The sequence below is a fragment of the Rattus norvegicus genome, chromosome 2, assembly GCF_036323735.1.
Source record: "Rattus norvegicus strain BN/NHsdMcwi chromosome 2, GRCr8, whole genome shotgun sequence".
In the NCBI taxonomy this organism is placed as follows: Eukaryota; Metazoa; Chordata; class Mammalia; order Rodentia; family Muridae; genus Rattus; species Rattus norvegicus.
This window is the reverse complement of record NC_086020.1, coordinates 178,944,732-178,969,059: the sequence shown is the minus strand read 5'-3', so window position 1 is coordinate 178,969,059 and position 24,328 is coordinate 178,944,732.

Here is a 24,328-nt window from a genome sequence, read left to right as displayed (position 1 = left end):
ATATCCCCTCTTCTTTTCTCTGTTCTCAGCCTCTGCAAATCTAAAAACCATTCACCCTTTGCTATGCCAGGTGTCTCTTGTCTTCTTCAAGGAAGATGGCATTTATGCAGGCTACATTTTTATAATTACCAATGTGGGACATTTCTAGTCTTACTGTGCTGTCTTTGTCTGAAAATCAGAGTCCTAGCTCTGGATTTAGAGGGCTGCCAGAACCAAATTCAAAAGAAATATCATCTGCTTAGTGTGGATCATCACAAGCACTCATTTCTACACATTCATACTCAAATGGGATTTCTGGGTCATTTTTCCCCTGCATTTGCTTTCTGTTCACTCAGTGTGTAACCTTGTACTCTTCCCTGAACACTGTCAATACTAACAGTCATCTCTTTTCCAGGCAATGGATGAAGGTACTAAAAAAAAAAAAAAAAAACTACTGAATGACAAGGGGGAAGGAGACGTCCTTTGATGAGATTTGGGACATGATAGGAAGAATGGCACTGGAGTACATGAAGAAGAACAGCAATGCCCTCAAAGATTAGTCTCACATCAATGTGCTTTCCCTTGAAGAAGGTGGGCATAGCCATGGCCAGAGCGCCTAAGCAGGAATTCTGCTCATGTTTCTTCTGCTCAACCAGTGCTACAGAAATTTAATGACACCGGCATTGACATTGTGTGTGTGGGTGCAAGTTTCAGGAGAATAAAATCTTCACACCAGTGCTCTCCATGCTGCTGATGTCTCTTTTCGGACTTGTTCATTCCCAAACAACTGACCATCAGTTGCTCCGTATTCTTCTAGAGTGTGTTAAGCTCTCCATTCAGTCACAACTAAATGAGCAACAGTAATACTGAGGGTCTGTTTTTAGCTACATTTGTTCATCGTCATAACAATGTCACATCTCTGAGATCACTGCTAACTCACTTGTCCCAGTCTAGGAATATTGTCCTTGTGATTGTGGTTATCCAATATCCAGTCTCTTCTTATCAACTTACCAGCTATCTTAAACCAAACCCTGAGCAGTCCACCCTTTAAAATTCATGAACATATCTCTCTTTTACTTGACACTCTACTATACTAACAGTCTTTCCATGCAGAACCCCAGTCTAATCAGGAATGCTGGAGCTCTGTTAGTGGGAGCACAGACAAATTGGCTTAGCAGCAAGAAGCCCATATCTGAGCCCATGTTTCTTTGCTTTGGGTCACTTATAACATTCTTTGGATATTAGATGATGGGTGCCATCCTTATTTGTGAGGTGAAAGTCGTGATTCTTCCACACAACTTTGCTTGAAGTGAATGAGTGTTTATATTGGTAAAATTCATGAAGACCTTTGTGAACTGTTGTCCTAAGAGACTTACATAGGAGGTATTTGTTGGTTCAGAACTTTTTGTGCTTCCTTTTCGAGTCCTCAGGTATAGTCCACTTGAGAAATTAGCTCAGAGTTGTCCCTCTTCATGACATATAGAGTAGTATGGGCATCAGCTGAATCCTTCTTAACATGTTTCTTTCTTCATAAAAACAATGTCAATGCAATACAAACAATTGGAAATGAAAAGAGAGCATGCAGGAAGCACTCTCAGAGGGGCACTTTGCATATGTAGATATGGTACCTGATCTATGTCCTTAAGAAACCCAAGTTACATGAGGGTATGTCTTACAAAACATGGAATGGGAAAGATGTCCGGGGTCTAGCTTTAAGTGATCTTTGCTACTATCATGTCTTTACAATCTTTCAATGTTTTTATAGTAAAAATTACTGTAAATGCAGGCTAAAGATTGGGACTCTGACCATTACACATATTCATCCCTGACATTGAGACTCAGGAATATAGAACAGCATTAATGATTGCTGAGGAATGTAGCTTGTATATGTCTTCACAATATGTGCCTTAGTTTAAAAGGAACAAGTATCTGGCAATGAAACTTTGGGAGGGGATGTATAGACTAATGCCAAAACAACAAAATCAAAGACACCAATCCAGGGTGAATGACATATGGCTCAAATAGTTGAAAAGCAGAACCATGCCACCGGGCTAAGGGTTGATCCCAACTCAATGTCTCACGTAGGTGTCAGACTGGAAAGCTCTGCAACCAGAGGAGCTGTTCCTGAGGAAGAGTGACATTAAGATGTGTCCGCACCCTGAAGATTGCACACTGAGCCTGGTAGGATGAGGATACCGATTCTCCTGGTTCCTGTCATTGTGCATATAGCCTTAAAATACCACCCTAATCCATGCTGCTCAAGAGTTCCTCACAGAACCTGCTGGCCATGTTTCAGGTTAAACGTCCTTTCCTCTTAAAAGAACAGGAACAGCTGGCACATGGAATTTCATTCATGAAAACAAAGCATTCACAACTCCTTGGTCCGAGCCAATGATGTATATTCATCCTGAAAACATATACTCATTCTCCAAGGCTCATGTAGCTTTTGTTCACCCTGAGGAAAGAGAGCCATTCACTAAAACCTCTGCAGAAGGCTATTTCTCCCATACTAATGTCAGCTAACAGCTTATTTGACCCATATGCCCTGCTAAGCTTCATTCCTTCCAATTCTAGCCTGGTGTGCAAATATTTCTGCAAATCTCAAGGTAAAAATCAGACCTTGGCTAGAACTTGGGTAATTTATTTCTCATCAGTCTTCCGGATTGCCCCTCATAGTCAGAAAGGATCCATAATGCCTTCCCGAACATGTGTGTTTCCCCAAATTTAGTTCCATATAATCACATTAAAATGGTTGTCTAAAGGACAGCATGTTATAGAAATCTAAAATATTTTTTTCATTTTTAAGCATTAATTATGTATGTAAGTACACCTGCTTTTTAACTACCAAACTAAAGGGTCTGTGAGAGGCCAAATTTTTAAGAGCACATACTGCTGTTATGGAATGAGGACACATTCAAGTCCCAGAAACTGTAACAGTGAGCTTACATCAGCTGTAAGTCCAGCTTCAGGGCAGGTGAGATGCTTCTGGCCTCTATGGCATCTTCAATCATATGCACAGAATTCATACAAGTAAACAATGTTTGAAGTAATTAATATTTTGAAATGAGAATTACAAAGCTCAAATCCATATAATCCAAAATTTTTATTTACTGAGTATTTGCCATACATGCGATCATTTTATGAACTGATAAAATATCTTTGTGGCTGTAAATTTAGTCTGGTTGAAGAGGGACCAATGTTTATTAATAAATGTGACTAGACTCTGTACTGAGTTCAACTCTAATTCGGGTAATTATGAAAAAATATGAGATAATTAAAAATGTTGGCATATTAGATAATATTTATCATATGAATGTTATTTTTAATAATTTACATTTGACCCATATGATCAGTAATCTGCTTATTTTGGATTAAAATAACTTAGAAATGCTGAATATAGGAGCCTGTTGGGGATTATCTGTAGTTGTTAAATTGATCCAGGAAATTTAATCCAAATTTATGCAACTCTGACAGTGTTAGAGTTGGAAAAAAACACAAAAAACAAAACACAAAAAACAAACAATCAAACAATCAAACAAAAACTCCAAGAGGATCACTTGCATTCATTCATCTCTTTGCTCACTATAAATAAAGTTAGCAAATGCTCCAATGCTCCTGACAGCAGTGTGTCTTTGATGTCATAGACTCTTCCCTGGAACTGTGAGAAAAAACACTCCAATCCTTTCTTTTTTCATGGATTGTTGTCAAAATGAAAATGCTTATTAGTACATATTTGATTTAAGTCACAAAGAAATTATAAACAATTGTTAGCATTGTCTGTTTTAATGAATCAAAAAAACCTCAAAGTATATATTTGTGGAGTAAGACAGCCACTGGCAGGATTCTCATTTGAATAGTAATTGGTTTGGTCCAGAGCAATTCCAGGAAAGAGGAAAGGTAGTGAAGCCTCTAGCAAAGAGGACTGGGGGCATGTCTGTCATTCAATTCAAGGGCAAATAGCAATTAACCCAAGCAATTCTAACAAGGTTTAAAGAACTTATCCTCATGTTGGGAGGCCCAAAGCAGTTGAGACAAGAAGCCTGGGCAGCTTCTTCTGTTCACTGGACACCAACAGGAAGAGAGGTCAACAACACTGGAGGCTACTGACAATATGATTTTTCTCTTTGTATATGGGACACCCAGTATTGGATGGCACCTACTTTGTTTAGCAAGAGCCCGCATCTGACTCAGAAACATTAGGAACACTGACACACTTCAGGTGTTATGTCATTGTAAAGAGGTTGATGGCAGTCAGAACTACCTTGAACAATCCCCAGGAATTGCTGGTCTTTAGTAGGAGCTCTGGGCTAAAGTTAGGCTTTCTTCACTTGTCAAATATTACAATTTCTCTCATCTGTATGAGAGCATTATGGGAATATTGTACAGACATTCTCATTTCTATTCCTTTAAATTTGAGGTTGGCATTCACACAATATTGGAAGAAAAACAATTTGTGGCTCAGTTTTATAACTGAGAGTACGTGGCCTTAAACTTTGTGACAGTTGAGGCAGGTTTGGCAACATACCATTCAGTGTAGTCACTTAGAAGTGTGGGGTCCATCCAAGTGAGTTTCTTACTGTTCATCATTCATGAAGAATGCTAAGGCCACCTGTCCTCCAGTAAAAATATAGATAACATCCGGCTGAGTTCCCTCTCTGGTCTCATCCTGTTTCCCAGTCTTTTGCGAGGACTCCTCACTCCTTTCATTAAGCAGCATAGAGACCCATGAGAATATATGCAAGAAAGATTAAGTCATAATCATGAAATTCCTCAAAGTGCAGGTACATAAACTATCTCTCCTACCTCTTGGAGTGGACCAATGCCTCATCCTCCTCCTAATCATATTCCTGGTTATTTTCTGGTGTGAGATGGAGATTCATCACATGGAACCACGAGATTCAGTACAGACTTTTACCAGGTCTGCAATCCAGTTATCTTTTCTGCTTATCTAGCCGAAATGAATTTTTTTATCATCTGCAGTATGAAATGCAAACACCATGTGCTTCCAATTAAATCATCAGTTTTCCAAATAAAAAACTATGTAGAGGTTATTGTGGTATTTCAGGATATAGATTACTCCTTTTTTGCCATCTAGAGATGGAATATTTAACAGCACAACTTAAAATTTGATTCTATGAAAACTTCCTGGACCAGCATAAGACATATATCACATACTATAATAGATCTCATTCACACCCAAAAACGTGAGCTTTTCACCTTGGTGCAGGCACCAATTTAAATATGTATGTGAAAATGAGTTAAAGGCTTTTGCTTTAGAATCCACAAATTTCCTTCATCAATCTAAATAAAGGCAAGGATCAACTTGCCCTATACGGAAGCCCTGCAAAATGACCTCCTTAAATCAAGAATAACAAATAAATCAAGGTTAATAAATCAAGCTACCTCTTGAAATGTACTGCAATCCATGTAAATCCTTGTCAGCAAGATGCTTGGGTCTTGATCACCTAATGATGATGCTTCCCCAACACTTTGTGTTCATTACAGATGCCTTGATCCAGTCTGTACATACCATGCAGCTTACCTTTGAAGGACTAAATCATCCATGACCTTGCAGACAGCTGAACTAATGGCCTCTCATATCCAATCTCAAACACTGAACTGTCACAAAAGGTTAATGTGGTAGAAATTTTTCAATTTCTCCACCTTTCTTCTTAAAGTTTTCAGAGAAAAGACATGCATAATCTTTATATAAGTCCTAATCAGCATTACAGCTGTGCATCTATCTATCCTCTATGCTATTAGAATCTATTTCCTACTGATAACCCTGAATTATTAATTATTATTTATTTTGTTTTATTTCGACTGCTCTTAATTTTAATTGGTCTTGGCCTCATAACAATATTTTAATGGCTTATCTATCTCATAATGGCTTTTCTTCCTCTCTGACCTTTTTCTTCTTTTCTTTTGTTCCATTCCAGGAATTCTAAAACCTGTGTATATCTCTATTTCTCATCTTTTGGCTGTTGGCATCTTTATTTTTCCAATCAGAAATAACTTGGAGACAAAGTCATATAGGGTCTACATGTGACTCTCACATCTCAGGGGAAACCAGACTTGGGCAATAAATATTAACATTAGAATACAAGAAGCATCAGTCCAACCCACTCCATTTCCCCATTTTTGTGCATTTCAAAGGAATTTTTTCCTTATAGCAAGAAAAATAAGTATTAGAACTATTTTTGAAACAATTATGAGAATTTTTCGGTTTGAATTTCACTTAAAAGTATACTGTTTGAATATCTTAGCTTAGATGATATTTTCCTCATCTATTTTCTCTTATTGAGTTTATAATTTTGTATCTAAGTTATCTATTATTTCAATTCATATCATCATCTTAAAACTATCTTTTAGACCTAGACTTTCTTTCTAATTTTTAAACACCTTTTATTGCACCACAGGAATATCTTAAGTGAATCAGAAATTATGAAGGACTATGTATGTACTCTGTATTGGCACAGTGCAGCAGTCAATCACCTTGTATCTGTTTGTTCTCTTTGGACAAGATTTTGACCATAGATAACATCAGGGCATTTTTGCCCAGTTGCTAGATTGTCTTAATCAATGCAAATTTATTTGAAGGTACTGAGGTTTATTATCTTCTCTGAAATGGAATTAAAGTACTGTCAGGTGCAGACATGTCTCATAGACAAAAGGTCTTTTAATAATGAAATCACCTTAAATGTCATATTTTGTGAATCTCTCATGACTTGAAGACCATCTATCTATATAAATTATAAATAGATTGTCCAATATTGATTATTTTTAGTTATTATTTGAATGGTTGTGAAGAAAGTTTATTGTAATTAACTTGATTTTGATTTGAATGTGATTTGATTACCTGATTACTAACTTATATTATTTAATTATTTTAATCAGTTTGTAATAGCAACCATTAAGAGGACTGGGTCTAAATCTTGTATTTTTAAATGTATGGTATATGGATAATGTCTATTTAATCATAAAAAACAATTTTCATTTTGTACTAATATTCAAGGAATTATACTCATGAAAACTTTAAACCAGTGTCAATATAAATAATGCTGTACTAATGTTACAAATATAACCTTATTTTTGTAGCAATATACACAATTTTGCACCAATGTAAGATTATTGCTACAAAATATTTTGTTTTAACAGTAGATTTGCTAACCTTCCTCTATTTGTCTAATTTCTTTTAGTATTTCTATGGCCCCTTTTTCTTATCACCCTCCTTCTCTTCACCCAAGAAAGTAATAAGGATAGGGAAGAGAAAAGGAGAGATAGAAATCCTTGAGTCTAAGCTCCCACATTTAGTTTTCTCTGTGTCTAAAACTATAGTTGTTTATAAATTATCTCCTAAAAGGAGAATATATTTATATGTTTTTAATTTTTTATTTATTGATTTTTACACTCCAGATTTTATTCCCTTCCCAGTTCAAAACCCCAACAGTTCCACATCCCATATTTTCTTGCTGCCCCCACCCCCATATTCCCACCCCACCTATCCCACCAGACATCTAAACTTCTTGGGGCCTCCCATCCTTTGATGATTAGGTGCATCTTCTCTGACTGAACTCAGACTCAGGCATCGTCTGCTGGATGTGTGCTGGAGGCCTCATCTTAGCTGGTGCTGACTGGTTGGTGATCCAATGTCAAAGATATCTCAGGGGTTCAGGTTAATTGAGACTGCTGGTGCTGCTACAGGATAACCCTCCTCCTCATCTCTTCCAGCTTTTCCCTAATTCAAGCATAGGGGTCAGCAGCTTCTATTCATTGATAGTTGTAGACACAGAGGAAACTAAATGTGGGAGCTTAGACTCAGGGATTTCTATCTCTTCTTTTCTCTTCCCTATCCTTATTACTTTCTTGCACATAGCTGATAAGCTGATGCTTTCAACTGCTTGTTGGGTCTTTCCGAGGGCAGTCATGATAGGTCCCTTTTCTGAATGCCCCATAGCCTCAGTAATGGTGTCAGGTCCTGGGACCTCACCTTGTGCTGGGTCCCACTTTGGGCCTATTGCTGGACCCTTTTATCCTCAGGCTCTTCTCCATTTTCATCCCTGCATTTCTTTCAAACTGCAAGAATTATGTGTCAGAACATTGACTGTGGAATAGCAAACACATCCCTCACTTGAATCCCTGTCTTTCTGCTGGAGGTGGGTTAAATAAGTTTTCTCTTCCCACTGTAGGTCAATTCATCCAGGGTCCCCCTTTGAGTCCTGAGAGTCTCTCACTTCCCAGGTCTCTGGTACATTCTAGAGGGTCTTCCCAAGCTCCTTCCTCCCTAGGTTGCCTGTTTCCTTTCTTTCTGCTGGCCCTTAGGGCTTCAGTCCAACAAGATCTATTTGCTCTAGATAGGTTAAGTTTTGGCTAGCATCAATTTTTTCTTTTCTTTTCTTTTTTTGGGGGGTTCTAACAGGCAAACTCAAAGAATATATGAACACACCCCAAAAAAGTCAGCAAAAGTATTGCCTACATTGGGAAGTGAAAATTTATAAAACAAAGGTAGACATAAAAGAAGAAATTGTTTATTTGCGTTTGTATAAGCCATTTGGTAGAAACACGCATAGATACCCATCCATTATCTGGCTTGTCCAAGCTACACTGGAGCTGGAGATGTCCTTGGTTAGAAATTAATGTGTGTAAGTTTTACATTTTTCATACGTTTTGAAGTATATGAGCTATATTTCTTTTGACTTCATAATTATTTTTGTACACAAGAAAAATGATATGAGTTGTCCTAAATAAATGAGTTCAAAACAAACAAGAAAACTAGTTACATTCTTTTCATCTGCTAGGTTGCACACAATAAATAAAGAAACTTTTGAAAGTTATGATACTGTGACTTTTTCTGTCCATCTTCATTAAATTGGGTATTTCTTATTTACATTTCAATTGTTATTCCCTTTCTCTTTTATTGTTGAGGATAGTTTTAGTTATCCTGGGATTTTTTTTATTCCAGATGAATTTGCAAATTGTTCTGTCTTACTCTATGAAGAATTGGGTTACAATTTTGATGGGGATTGGATTGAATCTGTAGATAGCTATTGGTAAAATGGCCATTTTTGCTGTATTAATCCTACCAACCCATGACCATGGGAGACCTTTACATCTTCTAAGATCTTCTTGAAATTCTGTCTTCAGAGGCTTGAAGTTCTTCTCATACAGATGTTTCATTGCTTAGTTAAAGTTACACTGACGTATATTATATTATTTGGGATTATTATGAAGGGTGTCATTTCCCTAATTTCATTCTCAGCTTGTTTCTTTTTTGTGTAGAGGAAGGCTACTGATTTATTTGAGTTATTTTTATGCCCAGCCCTTTGCTGAAGGTGTTTATCACGTTTAGTAATTCTCTGGAGGATCTTTTGGGATCACTTAAATATACCATCATATCGTCTGCAAATAATGATATTTTGACTTCTTCCTTTCCAATCTGTATCCCTTTAATCTCCTTTGGTTGTCTGATTGCTCTGGCTAGGACTTTGAGAACTATATTGAATAAGTAGGGAGAGAGTGGGCAGCCTTGTCTAGTCCATGATTTTTGTGGGATTGCTTCAAGTTTCTCTCCATTTAGTTTAATATTAGCTACTGGTTTGCTGTATATGGCTTTTCCTATCTTTAGGTATGGGCCTTGAGTTCCTATTCTTTCCAGGACTTTCATCATAAAGGGGTTTTGAATTTTCTCAAATGCTTTCTAAGCATCTAATGAAATGATCATGTGGTTTTTATCTTTCAGTTTGTTTATATAGTGGATTATGTTGATGGTTTTCCATATATTAAACCATCACTGCATCACTGGACTGAAGCCTACTTGATCATGATGGATGATTGTTTTGATGTGCTCTTGGATTTGGTTTGAAAGAATTTTTTGAATATCTTTTTGTCGGTATTCATAAGGGAAATTGGTCTGAAGTTCTCTTTCTTTGTTGGGTCTTTGTGCGGTTTAGGTATAAGAGTAATTTTGGTTTCAGAGAAGGAATTCAGGAGTGCTCAATCTGTTTCATTATTGTGGAATAGTTTGGATAGTATTGGTATGAGGTCTTCTATGATGTCTTCTATGGAGGTCTGATAGAATTCTGCACTGAACCCACCTGCACCTGGGCACTTTTTGGTTGGGAGATTTTAATGACTGCTTCTATTTCTTTAGGAGTTATAAGGTTGTTTATATGGTTTATCTGTTCCTGATTTAACTTCTATTCCAAGTATCTTTCTAGGAAATTGTCCATTTCCTGCAGATTTTCAAGTTTTGTTGAATATAGGCTTTTGTAGTAGGATCTGATGATTTTTTGAATTTCCTCTGACTCTGGTGTTATGTCTCCATTTTCACTTCTGATTTTGTTAATTTGGACACACTCTCTGTGTCCTCTCGTTAGTCTGGCTAAGGGTTTTTCTATCTCGTTGATTTATTTCAAAGAACCAGCTTTTGATTCTGTTGATTCTTTGCATGGTCCTTTTTGTTTCTACTTGGTTGATTTCAGCTCTGAGTTTGATTATTTTCTGCCTTCCACTCCTCCTGGGTGTGTTTGCTTCTTTTTGTTGTAGAGCTTTTAGGTGTGCTGTCAAGCTGCTGATATATGCTCTCTCATCTTTCTTTCTGCAGGCACTAAGAGCTAGGAGATTTCTTCTTAGCCATGCTTTCATTGTATCCCATAAGATTGCGTATGTTTACCTTCATTTTCATTAAATTCTAGGAAGTCTTTACTTTCTTTCTTTATTTCTTCCTTGACCAGGTTATAATTGTGAAGAGTATTGTTCAACTTCCATGTAAATGTGGGCGTTCTTCCCTTATTGTTATTGAAGACCAGCTTTAGCCCGTGTTGGCCTTATAGGATGCATGGGATTATTTCTGTCTTTCTGTATCTTTCTGTTGAGTACTGTTTTATGACCAATTATATGGTCAATTTTAGAGAAAGTACCATGAGGTGGTGAGAAGAAGGTATATGCTTTTGTTTTAGGATAGAATGTTCTATAAATATCTGTTAAGTACATTTGTTTCGTGACTTCTCTTAGTCTGTCTGTGTCTCTGTTTAATTTCTGTTTCCATGATCTGTCTATTGATGAGAGTAGGGTGTTGAAATCTCCTACTATTATTGTGTGAAGTACAATGTGTGCTTTGAGCTTTAGTAAGGTTTCTTTTATGTATGTAGGTAACCTATTATTTTGAGCATATATTTAGGTTGAGAGTTCATCTTGGTGGATTTTTCCTTTGATGAATATGAAATGCCCTTCTTTATCTTTTTTGATGACTTTTGGTTGAAATTGGATTTTATTCAATATTAGAATGGCTACTCCAATTTGCTTCTTCAGACCATTTACTTGGAAATTTGTTTTCCAGCCTTTTACTCTGAGGTAGTGTCTGTCTTTTTCTCTGAGGTGTGTTTTCTGTAGGCAGCAAAATGTTGGGTCCTCATTGTGTATCCAGTTTGTTAATCTATGTCTTTTTATTGGGGAGTTGAGGCCATTGATTTTGCGAGATATTAAGGAATACTGATTTTTGCTTCCTGTTATATTCGTGTTTGGATGTGAGATTATGTTTGTGTGCTTGTCTTCTCTTTGGTTTGCTGCAAAACGATTAGTTTTTTGCTTTTTTTAGGGTGTACCTTGCCTCCTTGTATTGGGCTTTACCATTTATTATCCTTTGTAGGACTAGATTTGGGGAAAGATATTGTGTAAATTTGGTTTTGTCATGGAATATCTTGGTTTCTCCATCTATGGTAATTGAGAGTTTTGCTGGCTACAGTAACCTGGGCTGGCATTTGTGTTCTCTTAGGGTGTGCATGACATCTGTCCAGGATCTTCTGGCTTTCATAGTCTCTGGTGAGATGTCTGGTGTAATTCTAATAGGTCTGCCTTTACATGGTACTTGACCTTTTTCTCTTACTGCCTTTAATATTTTTCTTTGTTTTGTGCATTTGGTATTTTGACTATTATGTGACAGGAGGAGTTTCTTTTCTGGTCCAATCTATTTGGAATTCTGTAGGCTTCTTGTATGTTTATGGGCATTTCTTTCTTTAGACTAGGGAAGTTTTCTTCTATGATTTTGTTGAAGATATTTAGTGGTCCTTTGAGTTGGGAGTCCTCACTCTCTTCCATATCTTTTATCCTTAAGTTTGATCTTCTCATTGTGTCCTGGTTTTCCTGTATGTTTTGAGCTAGTATCTTTTTCATTTTACATTATCTTTGACAGTTCTGTTGATGGTTTCTATGGAATCTTCTGCTCCTGAGTTTCTCTTATCTATGTTTTGTATTCTGTTGGTGATGCTTTGTTTCTTCCTTTTGTTTTCCGTATTCAATGCTGTCACCTTTTGTTCTTTCTTTATTGCTTCTATTTCCATTTTTAATTCCTTGCCCTGTTTGATTGTGTTTTCCTGTAATTCTTTAAGGAATTTGTGTGTTTCCTCCCTGTAGGCTTGTACTTGTTTATTTGTGTTTTCATGCATTTCTCTAAGGGAGTTCCTTATGTCTTTCTTGAAGTCCTCCATCATCATGATCGAATATGGTTTTAAATCTAGATCTTGCTTTTCTGGTGTGTTTGGATATTCAGTGTTTGCTTTGGTGGGAGAATTGGGCTCTGATGATGCCAGGTAGTCTTGGTTTCTGTTACTTGGGTTCCTGTGCTTGCCTCTCACCATCAGGTTGTCTCTGGTGTTACCTTGTTCTACTATTTCTGACAGTGGCTATACCATCCTATAGTATTGTGTGTCAAGAGTGCTGTAGACTTGTTTTCTTGTTTTCTTTCAGCCAGTTATCAGAACAGGGTGTTCTGTTTCAGGCATGTAGTCATTTCTGTCTACTCGATTTCAGCTGTTCTGTGGGCATGTGTCCTGAGTCCACCAGGCAGGTCACTTGGAGCAGAAAAGTTGGTCTCTCCTCTGGTCTCGGGCCTGAAGTCGCTCCTCGGGGCTGGACTATAGCGCTACATGAGGGCAGCAACCAGATGGGTCTGCCATGCCTTCTCCACACTTGAGATTTAAACATAAAGGTAAAATAGATTGATTTTCTTTTTTTTTAAATGATGAGTACCAGTTCATGAAACACCATTTGTTGAAAATGCTGTGCTTTTTCTACTGTATAGTTTTAGGTCCTTTGTTAAAAATAAAGTGCCCATAGATATTTGTTTTCATTTCTGGGTCTTCAATTACATTCCATTAATCTAACTGCCTGTCTCTGTACCAATACCATATTTCCTCTGTAATACAGCTTGAGGTCAGGGATGGTGATTGCTCGAGAAGTTCTTTTATTGTTGGGAATATTTTTCTCTATCCTGGATTTTTGGTTATTTCAAATGAATTTGCCAATTTTTCTTTTTAACTCTCAGAATTGATTTGGAATTTTGATGGGAATTGCGTTGAATCTGAAGATTGCATTCTGCAAGATGGCCATTTTTACTATCTTAATTCTTCCAATTCATGTGAATGGGAGATCTTTCCATCTTCTGAGATCTTATTTGATTTCTTTCTTCAGAGATTTGAGGTTTTTCATACAGATCTTCCTCTTGCTTGGTTAGAGTCACCACAATGTATTTTATATTATTTGTGACTATTGATAATAGTGTTGTTTCCCTAATTTTTTTCTCAGGCTGTTTATCCTTCGATTAGAGGAAGGCTCCTGATTTGTTTAAGTTAATTTTATATCCATCCACATTGCTAAAGTTGTTTGTCATCTGTAGCAGTTCTCCAGTGGAATTTTGGGTATCACTTAAGAATAATATCATATCATTTGCAAATAGTGATATTTTCACTTCTTCATTTCTGATTTGTTTCTCTTTGACATCATTTTGTTGTCTAATTACTCTTGCTAGGACTTCAGGTACTATATTGAATAGGTAGGGAGCGAGTGGGCAGCCTTATTTAGTCCCTGATTTTAGTGGTATTGCTTCAAGTTTTTCTCGATTTAGTTTGATGTTGGCTACTGGTTTTCTGTATACTGCTTTTATTATGTTTAGGTATGGGCCTGAACTTCCTGATCTTTCCAAGACATTTATTATGAAAGGGTATTGAATATTGTCAAATGCTTATAATGAGATAATTTGTTTTTTTTTCAATTCAGTTTGTTAATGTAGTGGATTACGTTGATAGATTTTCAAATATTGATGCATGCCTACATCCCTGAAATGAAGCCTATTTGGTCAAGGTGAATGACCATTTTGATGTACTCTTGGATTCAGTTTGTGTGAAAATTATTGAGAATGTTTTCATCAATATTCTTAAGCAAAATTGGTCTGAAGTTCTCTTTCTTTGCTGTTTCTTCGTGTGGTTTAAGATTACGTGAGGGGCTGGGGATTTAGCTCAGTGGTAGAGCGCTTACCTAGGAAGCGCAAGGCCCTGGGTTCGGTCCCCAGCTCCGAAAAAAAAGAACCAAAAAAAAAAAAAAGAACCAAAAAAAAAAAGATTACGTGTAATTTTGGCTACAGTGAAGGAATTGGGTACTATTTCTTCTATTTAAATTTTGTGTTATAGTTTGAAGAGAATTGGTATTAAGACTTCTTGGATGGTATGGAAGGATTTCCGCTAAACCTATTAAGTCCTTCACTCATTTTGGTTGGGAGATTTTTAATGGCTCTTCTATTTCTTTAGGGGATATGGAACTGTTTAGATGTTTTTATGATGCTGATTAAACTTTGGTACCTGGTATATCTGTCTAGAAAAATGTCCATTTCTTCCAGATTTTCTAGTTTTTCTTAGCATAGGCTCTTGTAGTAGGATCTGCTAATTTTTTGAATATCGTAAGTTTCTGTTGTTATGTCTCCTTTTCATTTCTGAGTTGGTTAATTTGGATTCTGAATCTATGCTGTCTTGTTAGCATAGACACAGGCTTGTCTACTTTGCTGGTTTTCTCAAAGAACCAACCCTTGGTTTTATTTATTCATTGTATAGTTATTTTTTCTACTAGGTAGATTTCAACTCTGATTTTGATTATTTCCTGCGCTCTACTCATTTTCAGTACATTTACTTCTTTTGTTTCTATAGCCTTCAGGTGTGCTGTCAAGATGTTAGTGTATGCTCTCTTAGTTTCTTTATAGAGGCACTCAGAGCTATGAATCTTCCTATTAACACTGCTTCCATTGAATCCCATATGCTTGGGTATAGCTTCTGTAAGGCAATTAACACTGTCAAAAGGAAAAAATGGCAACCAACAGATTGGGAAAAGATATTTACTACTCTTACATTCGACAGAGTGCTATTATGCAATATATACAAAGAACTTAAGAAGGTAGATTCCAGAGTATCAAATAACTCTATTAAAAATGGGGTACAGAGCTAAACAAATCATTCTCAACTGAGGAATATCAAATGGCTGAGACGCACCTAAAGAAATGCTCAACATCCTTAGTCATCAGGGAAGTGCAAATCAAAATAAGCCTGAGATTCCACCACACCTAGTCAGAATAGCTACAATAAAAAAATCGGGTGACAGCAGCTTCTGGCAAGGATGTGGAGAAAGAGGTACACTCTTCCACTATTGGTGGGATTGCAACCTGGAACGATCACTCTGGAAATATCTGGAGTATCCTCAGAAAATAGGACATATTACTTCCTCAGGATACCACTTCTGGGCATATATCCATAAGATGCCCCAACTTATAACAAAACACATGCTCCATTATGTTCATAGCAAACTTATAATAGTCAGAAGCAGGACAGAACCCAGATATCCCTAAAGAGAGGAATGGATACAGAAATGTCTTACATTTACACAATGGAGAACTACTTCATCATTAAAAACAGTGACTTCATGAGATTCACAGGCAAATGGATGGAAATAGAAAATATCTTCCTTAGTGAGTTAACCCAATCACAAACACACATACTATTTACTCACTGATATGTAGATATTAGCCCCAAAGCTCAGATTACACAAGATATAAACCACAACAACATGAAGCTCAAGAAAAGAACAACTAAGTGTGGATGCTTTAGTCCTTCTTAGAAGGGGGGACCACAATATTCATAAGAGGAGATAATGAGACAAAGTTTGGATTAGAGACTGAAGGAATGGTCATTCAGAGACTGCCCCACCTGGGAATCCAGCCCATATACAGTCTTGAACACTGTTATTTGTCTCAATTGCTTATATGTATTTTCCTTAATTCTTTAATCTTCAGTTAAATGGTTTATTCATTTTATCCAATTTCTGTTTATCTTTCCTTCCATTAAGGGATTATTAATTTTCTGTTTAAGGCACTCTATTATTGAAGCAATGTTGATTTGAAAAACATTTTCTTGTATTCCATCTATGTTGAAATATTCAGGGTTTCCTATAGTAGAATAGCTGGGATCCAGTAGTGTCTCATCGCACTGACTGTTGTTGTTTTGTTTTATGTCTGTGTTTACAAATCTGTTTTTAATGATTTAAACTGTGGGTAAAATATTGTTTTTCTTTTTTTTTATTTTTTATTTTTTTTTATTTTTAGGTTTTTTTTTTTTATTAACTTGAGTATTTCTTATATACATTTCGAGTGTTATTCCCTTTCCCGGTTTCTGGGCAAACATCCCCCTCCCACCTCCCCTTCCTTATGGGTGTTCCCCTCCCAACCCTCCCCCCATTGCCGCCCTCCCCCCATAGACTAGTTCACTGGGGGTTCAGTCTTAGCAGGACCCAGGGCTTCCCCTTCCACTGGTGCTCTTACTAGGATATTCATTGCTACCTATGAGGTCAGAGTCCAGGGTCAGTCCATGTATAGTCTTTAGGTAGTGGCTTAGTCCCTGGAAGCTCTGGTTGCTTGGCATTGTTGTACTTTTGGGGTCTCGAGCCCCTTCAAGCTCTTCCAGTTCTTTCTCTGATTCCTTCAATAGAGGACCTATTCTCAGTTCAGTGGTTTGCTGCTGGCATTCGCCTCTGTATTTGCTGTATTCTGGCTGTGTCTCTCAGGAGCGATCTACATCCGGCTCCTGTCGGTCTGCACTTCTTTGCTTCATCCATCTAGTCTAATTGGGTGGCTGTATATGTATGGGCCACATGTGGGGCAGGCTCTGAATGGGTGTTCCTTAAGTCTCTGTTTTAATCTTTGCCTCTCCCTTCCCTGCCAAGGGTATTCTTTTACCTCATTTAAAGAAGGAGTGAAGCATTCACATTTTGATCATCCGTCTTGAGTTTCGTTTGTTCTAGGGATCTAGGGTAATTCAAGCATTTGGGCTAATAGCCACTTATCAATGAGTGCATACCATGTATGTCTTTCTGTGATTGGGTTAGCTCACTGATATTTTCCAGTTCCAACCATTTGCCTACGAATTTCATAAAGTCGTTGTTTTTGATAGCTGAGTAATATTCCATTGTGTAGATGTACCACATATTCTGTATCCATTCCTCTGTTGAAGGGCATCTGGGTTCTTTCCATTTTCTGGCTATTATAAATAAGGCTGCGATGAACATAGTGGAGCACGTGTCTCTTTTATATGTTGAGGCATCTTTTGGGTATATGCCCAAGAGAGGTATAGCTGGATCCTCAGGCAGTTCAATGTCCAATTTTCTGAGGAACCTCCAGACTGATTTCCAGAATGGTTTTACCAGTCTGCAATCCCACCAACAATGGAGGAGTGTTCCTCTTTCTCCACATCCTCGCCAGCATCTGCTGTCACCTGAGTTTTTGATCTTAGCCATTCTCACTGGTGTGAGGTGAAATCTCAGGGTTGTTTTGATTTGCATTTCCCTTATGACTAAAGATGTTGAACATTTCTTTAGGTGTTTCTCAGCCATTCGGCATTCCTCAGCTGTGAATTCTTTGTTTAGCTCTAAACCCCATTTTTTAATAGGGTTGTTTGTTTCCCTGCGGTCTAACTTCTTCAGTTCTTTGTATATTTTGGATATAAGGCCTCTATCTGTTGTAGGATTGGTAAAGATCTTTTCCCAATCTGTTGGTTGCCGTTTTGTCCTAACCACAGTGTCCTTTGCCTTACAGAAGCTTTGTAGTTTTATGAGATCCCATTTGTTGATTCTTGATCTTAGAGCATAAGCCATTGGTGTTTTGTTCAGGAAATTTTTTCCAGTGCCCATGTGTTCCAGATGCTTCCCTAGTTTTTCTTCTATTAGTTTGAGTGTGTCTGGTTTGATGTGGAGGTCCTTGATCCACTTGGACTTAAGCTTTGTACAGGGTGATAAGCATGGATCGATCTGCATTCTTCTACATGTTGCCCTCCAGTTGAACCAGCACCATTTGCTGAAAATGCTATCTTTTTTCCATTGGATGGTTTTGGCTCCTTTGTCAAAAATCAAGTGACCATAGGTGTGTGGGTTCATTTCTGGGTCTTCAATTCTATTCCATTGGTCTATCTGTCTGTCTCTGTACCAATACCATGCAGTTTTTATCACTATTGCTCTGGAATACTGCTTGAGTTCAGGGATAGTGATTCCCCCTGAAGTCCTTTTATTGTTGAGGATAGCTTTAGCTATCCTGGATTTTTTGTTATTCCAGATGAATTTGCAAATTGTTCTGTCTAACTCTTTGAAGAATTGGATTGGTATTTTGATGGGGATTGCATTGAATCTGTAGATTGCTTTTGGTAAAATGGCCATTTTTACTATATTAATCCTGCCAATCCATGAGCATGGGAGATCTTTCCATCTTCTGAGGTCTTCTTCAATTTCTTTCCTCAGTGTCTTGAAGTTCTTATTGTACAGATCTTTTACTTGCTTGGTTAAAGTCACACCGAGGTACTTTATATTATTTGGGTCTATTATGAAGGGTGTCGTTTCCCTAATTTCTTTCTCGGCTTGTTTCTCTTTTGTATAGAGGAAGGCAACTGATTTATTTGAGTTAATTTTGTACCCAGCCACTTTGCTGAAGTTGTTTATCAGCTTTAGTATTTCTCTGGTGGAACTTTTGGGATCACTTAAATATACTATCATGTCATCTGCAAATAGTGATATTTTGACCTCTTCTTTTCCGATCTGTATCCCCTTGATCTCCTTTTGTTGTCTGATTGCTCTGGCTAGAACTTCAAGAACTATATTGAATAAGTAGGGAGAGAGTGGGCAGCCTTCTCTAGTCCCTGATTTTAGTGGGATTGCTTCAAGTTTCTCTCCATTTAGTTTAATGTTAGCAACTGGTTTGCTGTATATGGCTTTTACTATGTTTAGGTATGTGCCTTGAATTCCTATTCTTTCCAGAAATTTTATCATGAAGGGGTGTTGAATTTTGTCAAATGCTTTCTCAGCATCTAATGAAATGATCATGTGGTTCTGTTCTTTCAGTTTGTTTATATAATGGATCACGTTGATTGTTTTCCGTATATTAAACCATCCCTGCATGCCTGGGATGAAGCCTACTAGATCATGGTGGATGATTGTTTTGATGTGCTCTTGAATTCGGTTTGCCAGAATTTTGTTGAGTATTTTTGCGTCGATATTCATAAGGGAAATTGGTCTGAAGTTCTCTTTCTTTTTTTTTTTTTTTTTTTTTATTAACTTGAGTATTTCTTATATACATTTCGAGTGTTATTCCCTTTCCCGGTTTCCGGGCAAACATCCCCCTCCCCCCTCCCCTTCCTTATGGGTGTTCCCCTCCCAACCCTCCCCCCATTGCCGCCCTCCCCCCATAGACTAGTTCACTGTGGGTTCAGTCTTAGCAGGACCCAGGGCTTCCCCTTCCACTGGTGCTCTTACTAGGATATTCATTGCTACCTATGGGGTCAGAGTCCAGGGTCAGTCCATGTATAGTCTTTAGGTAGTGGCTTAGTCCCTGGAAGCTCTGGTTGCTTGGCATTGTTGTACTTTTGGGGTCTCGAGCCCCTTCAAGCTCTTCCAGTTCTTTCTCTGATTCCTTCAATAGGGGACCTATTCTCAGTTCAGTGGTTTGCTGCTGGCATTCGCCTCTATATTTGCTGTATTCTGGCTGTGTCTCTCAGGAGCGATCTACATCCGGCTCCTGTCGGTCTGCACTTCTTTGCTTCATCCATCTTGTCTAATTGGGTGGCTGTATATGTATGGGCCACATGTGGGGCAGGCTCTGAATGGGTGTTCCTTCAGTCTCTGTTTTAATCTTTGCCTCTCCCTTCCCTGCCAAGGGTATTCTTTTTCCTCATTTAAAGAAGGAGTGAAGCATTCACATTTTGATCATCCGTCTTGAGTTTCGTTTGTTCTAGGGATCTAGGGTAATTCAAGCATTTGGGCTAATAGCCACTTATCAATGAGTGCATACCATGTATGTCTTTCTGTGATTGGGTTAGCTCACTCAGGATGATATTTTCCAGTTCCAACCATTTGCCTACGAATTTCATAAACTCGTTGTTTTTGATAGCTGAGTAATATTCCATTGTGTAGATGTACCACATTTTCTGTATCCATTCCTCTGTTGAAGGGCATCTGGGTTCTTTCCAGCTTCTGGCTATTATAAATAAGGCTGCGATGAACATAGTGGAGCACGTGTCTCTTTTATATGTTGAGGCATCTTTTGGGTATATGCCCAAGAGAGGTATAGCTGGATCATCAGGCAGTTCAATGTCCAATTTTCTGAGGAACCTCCAGACTGATTTCCAGAATGGTTTTACCAGTCTGCAATCCCACCAACAATGGAGGAGTGTTCCTCTTTCTCCACATCCTCGCCAGCATCTGCTGTCACCTGAGTTTTTGATCTTAGCCATTCTCACTGGTGTGAGGTGAAATCTCAGGGTTGTTTTGATTTGCATTTCCCTTATGACTAAAGATGTTGAACATTTCTTTAGGTGTTTCTCAGCCATTCGGCATTCCTCAGCTGTGAATTCTTTGTTTAGCTCTGAACCCCATTTTTTAATAGGGTTATTTGTTTCCCTGCGGTCTAACTTCTTGAGTTCTTTGTATATTTTGGAAATAAGGCCTCTATCTGTTGTAGGATTGGTAAAGATCTTTTCCCAATCTGTTGGTTGCCGTTTTGTCCTAACCACAGTGTCCTTTGCCTTACAGAAGCTTTGCAGTTTTATGAGATCCCATTTGTCGATTCTTGATCTTAGAGCATAAGCCATTGGTGTTTTGTTCAGGAAATTTTTTCCAGTGCCCATGTGTTCCAGATGCTTCCCTAGTTTTTCTTCTATTAGTTTGAGTGTGTCTGGTTTGATGTGGAGGTCCTTGATCCACTTGGACTTAAGCTTTGTACAGGGTGATAAGGATGGATCGATCTGCATTCTTCTACATGTTGCCCTCCAGTTGAACCAGCACCATTTGCTGAAAATACTATCTTTTTTCCATTGGATGGTTTTGGCTCCTTTGTCAAAAATCAAGTGACCATAGGTGTGTGGGTTCATTTCTGGGTCTTCAATTCTATTCCATTGGTCTATCTGTCTGTCTCTGTACCAATACCATGCAGTTTTTATCACTATTGCTCTGGAATACTGCTTGAGTTCAGGGATAGTGATTCCCCCTGAAGTCCTTTTATTGTTGAGGATAGCTTTAGCTATCCTGGGTTTTTTGTTATTCCAGATGAATTTGCAAATTGTTCTGTCTAACTCTTTGAAGAATTGGATTGGTATTTTGATGGGGATTGCATTGAATCTGTAGATTGCTTTTGGTAAAATGGCCATTTTTACCATATTAATCCTGCCAATCCATGAGCATGGGAGATCTTTCCATCTTCTGAGGTCTTCTTCAATTTCTTTCCTCAGTGTCTTGAAGTTCTTATTGTACAGATCTTTTACTTGCTTGGTTAAAGTCACACCGAGGTACTTTATATTATTTGGGTCTATTATGAAGGGTGTCGTTTCCCTAATTTCTTTCTCGGCTTGTTTCTCTTTTGTATAGAGGAAGGCAACTGATTTATTTGAGTTAATTTTATACCCAGCCACTTTGCTGAAGTTGTTTATCAGCTTTAGTAGTTCTCTGGTGGAACTTTTGGGATCACTTAAATATACTATCATGTCATCTGCAAATAGTGATATTTTGACCTCTTCTTTTCCGATCTGTATCCCTTTGATCTCCTTTTGTTGTCTGATTGCTCTGGCTAGAACTTCAAGAACTATATTGAATAAGTAGGGAGAGAGTGGGCAGCCTTGTCTAGTCCCTGATTTTAGTGGGATTGCTTCAAGTTTCTCTCCATTTAGTTTAATGTTAGCAACTGGTTTGCTGTATATGGCTTTTACTATGTTTAGGTATGGGCCTTGAATTCCTATTCTTTCCAGGACTTTTATCATGAAGGGGTGTTGAATTTTGTCAAATGCTTTCTCAGCATCTAATGAAATGATCATGTGGTTCTGTTCTTTCAGTTTGTTTATATAATGGATCACGTTGATGGTTTTCCGTATATTAAACCATCCCTGCATGCCTGGGATGAAGCCTACTTGATCATGGTGGATGATTGTTTTGATGTGCTCTTGAATTCGGTTTGCCAGAATTTTATTGAGTATTTTTGCGTCGATATTCATAAGGGAAATTGGTCTGAAGTTCTCTTTCTTTGTTGTGTCTTTGTGTGTTTTAGGTATAAGAGTAATTGCGGCTTCGTAGAAGGAATTCGGTAGGGCTCCATCTGTTTCAATTTTGTGGAATAGTTTGGATAATATTGGTATGAGGTCTTCTATGAAGGTTTGATAGAATTCTGCACTAAACCCGTCTGGACCTGGGCTCTTTTTGGTTGGGAGACCTTTAATGACTGCTTCTATTTCCTTAGGAGTTATGGGGTTGTTTAACTGGTTTATCTGTTCCTGATTTAACTTCGATACCTGGTATCTGTCTAGGAAATTGTCCATTTCCTGAAGATTTTCAAATTTTGTTGAATATAGGTTTTTATAGTAAGATCTGATGATTTTTTGAATTTCCTCTGAATCTGTAGTTATGTCTCCCTTTTCATTTCTGATTTTGTTAATTTGGACGCACTCTCTGTGTCCTCTCGTTAGTCTGGCTAAGGGTTCATCTATCTTGTTGATTTTCTCAAAGAACCAACTTTTGGTTCTGTTGATTCTTTCTATGGTCCTTTTTGTTTCTACTTGGTTGATTTCAGCTCTGAGTTTGATTATTTCCTGCCTTCTACTTCTCCTGGGTGTATTTGCTTCTTTTTGTTCTAGATCTTTTAGGTGTGCTGTCAAGCTGCTGACATATGCTCTGTCCTGTTTCTTTCTGCAGGCACTCAGCGCTATGAGTTTTCCTCTTAGCACAGCTTTCATTGTGTCCCATAAATTTGAGTATGTTGTATCATCATTTTCATTAAATTCTAAAAAGTTTTTAATTTCTTTCTTTATTTCTTCCTTGACCAGTTTATCATTGAGTAGAGCATTGTTCAATTTCCACGTATATGTGGGCATTCGTCCCTTATTGTTATTGAAGACCAGTTTTAGGCCGTGGTGGTCCGATAGCACACATGGGATTATTTCTATCTTTCTGTACCTGTTGAGGCCCGTTTTTTGACCAATTATATGGTCAATTTTGGAGAAAGTACCATGAGGAGCTGAGAAGAAGGTATATCCTTTTGCTTTAGGATAGAATGTTCTATAAATATCCATTAAGTCCATTTGGCTCATGACTTCTCTTAGTCTGTCGACATCACTGTTTAATTTCTGTTTCCATGATCTGTCCATTGATGAGAGTGGGGTGTTGAAATCTCCCACTATTATTGTGTGAGGTGCAATGTGTGTTTTGAGCTTTAGTATGGTTTCTTTTACGTATGTAGGTGCCCTTGTATTTGGGGCATAGATATTTAGGATTGAGAGTTCATCTTGGTGGATTTTTCCTTTGATGAATATGAAGTGTCCTTCCTTATCTTTTTTGATGACTTTTAGTTGGAAATTGATTTTATTTGATATTAGAATGGCTACTCCAGCTTGCTTCTTCTGACCATTTGCTTGGAAAGTTGTTTTCCAGCCTTTCACTCTGAGGTAGTGTCTGTCTTTGTCTCTGAGGTGTGTTTCCTGTAGGCAGCAGAATGCAGGGTCCTCGTTGCGTATCCAGTTTGTTAATCTATGTCTTTTTATTGGGGAGTTGAGGCCATTGATATTGAGAGATATTAAGGAATAGTGATTATTGTTTCCCTTTATATTCATATTTGGATGTGAGGTTATGTTTGTGTGCTTTCATTCTCTTTGTTTTGTTGCCAAGACGACTAGTTTCTTGCTTCTTCTACGGTATAGCTTGCCTCCTTATGTTGGGCTTTACCATTTATTATCCTTTGTAGTGCTGGATTTGTAGAAAGATATTGTGTAAATTTGGTTTTGTCATGGAATATCTTGGTTTCTCCATCAATGTTAATTGAGAGTTTTGCTGGATACAGTAACCTGGGCTGGCATTTGTGTTCTCTTAGGGTCTGTATGACATCAGTCCAGGATCTTCTGGCCTTCATAGTTTCTGGCGAGAAGTCTGGTGTGATTCTGATAGGTCTGCCTTTATATGTTACTTGACCTTTTTCCCTTACTGCTTTTAATATTCTTTCTTTATTTTGTGCGTTTGGTGTTTT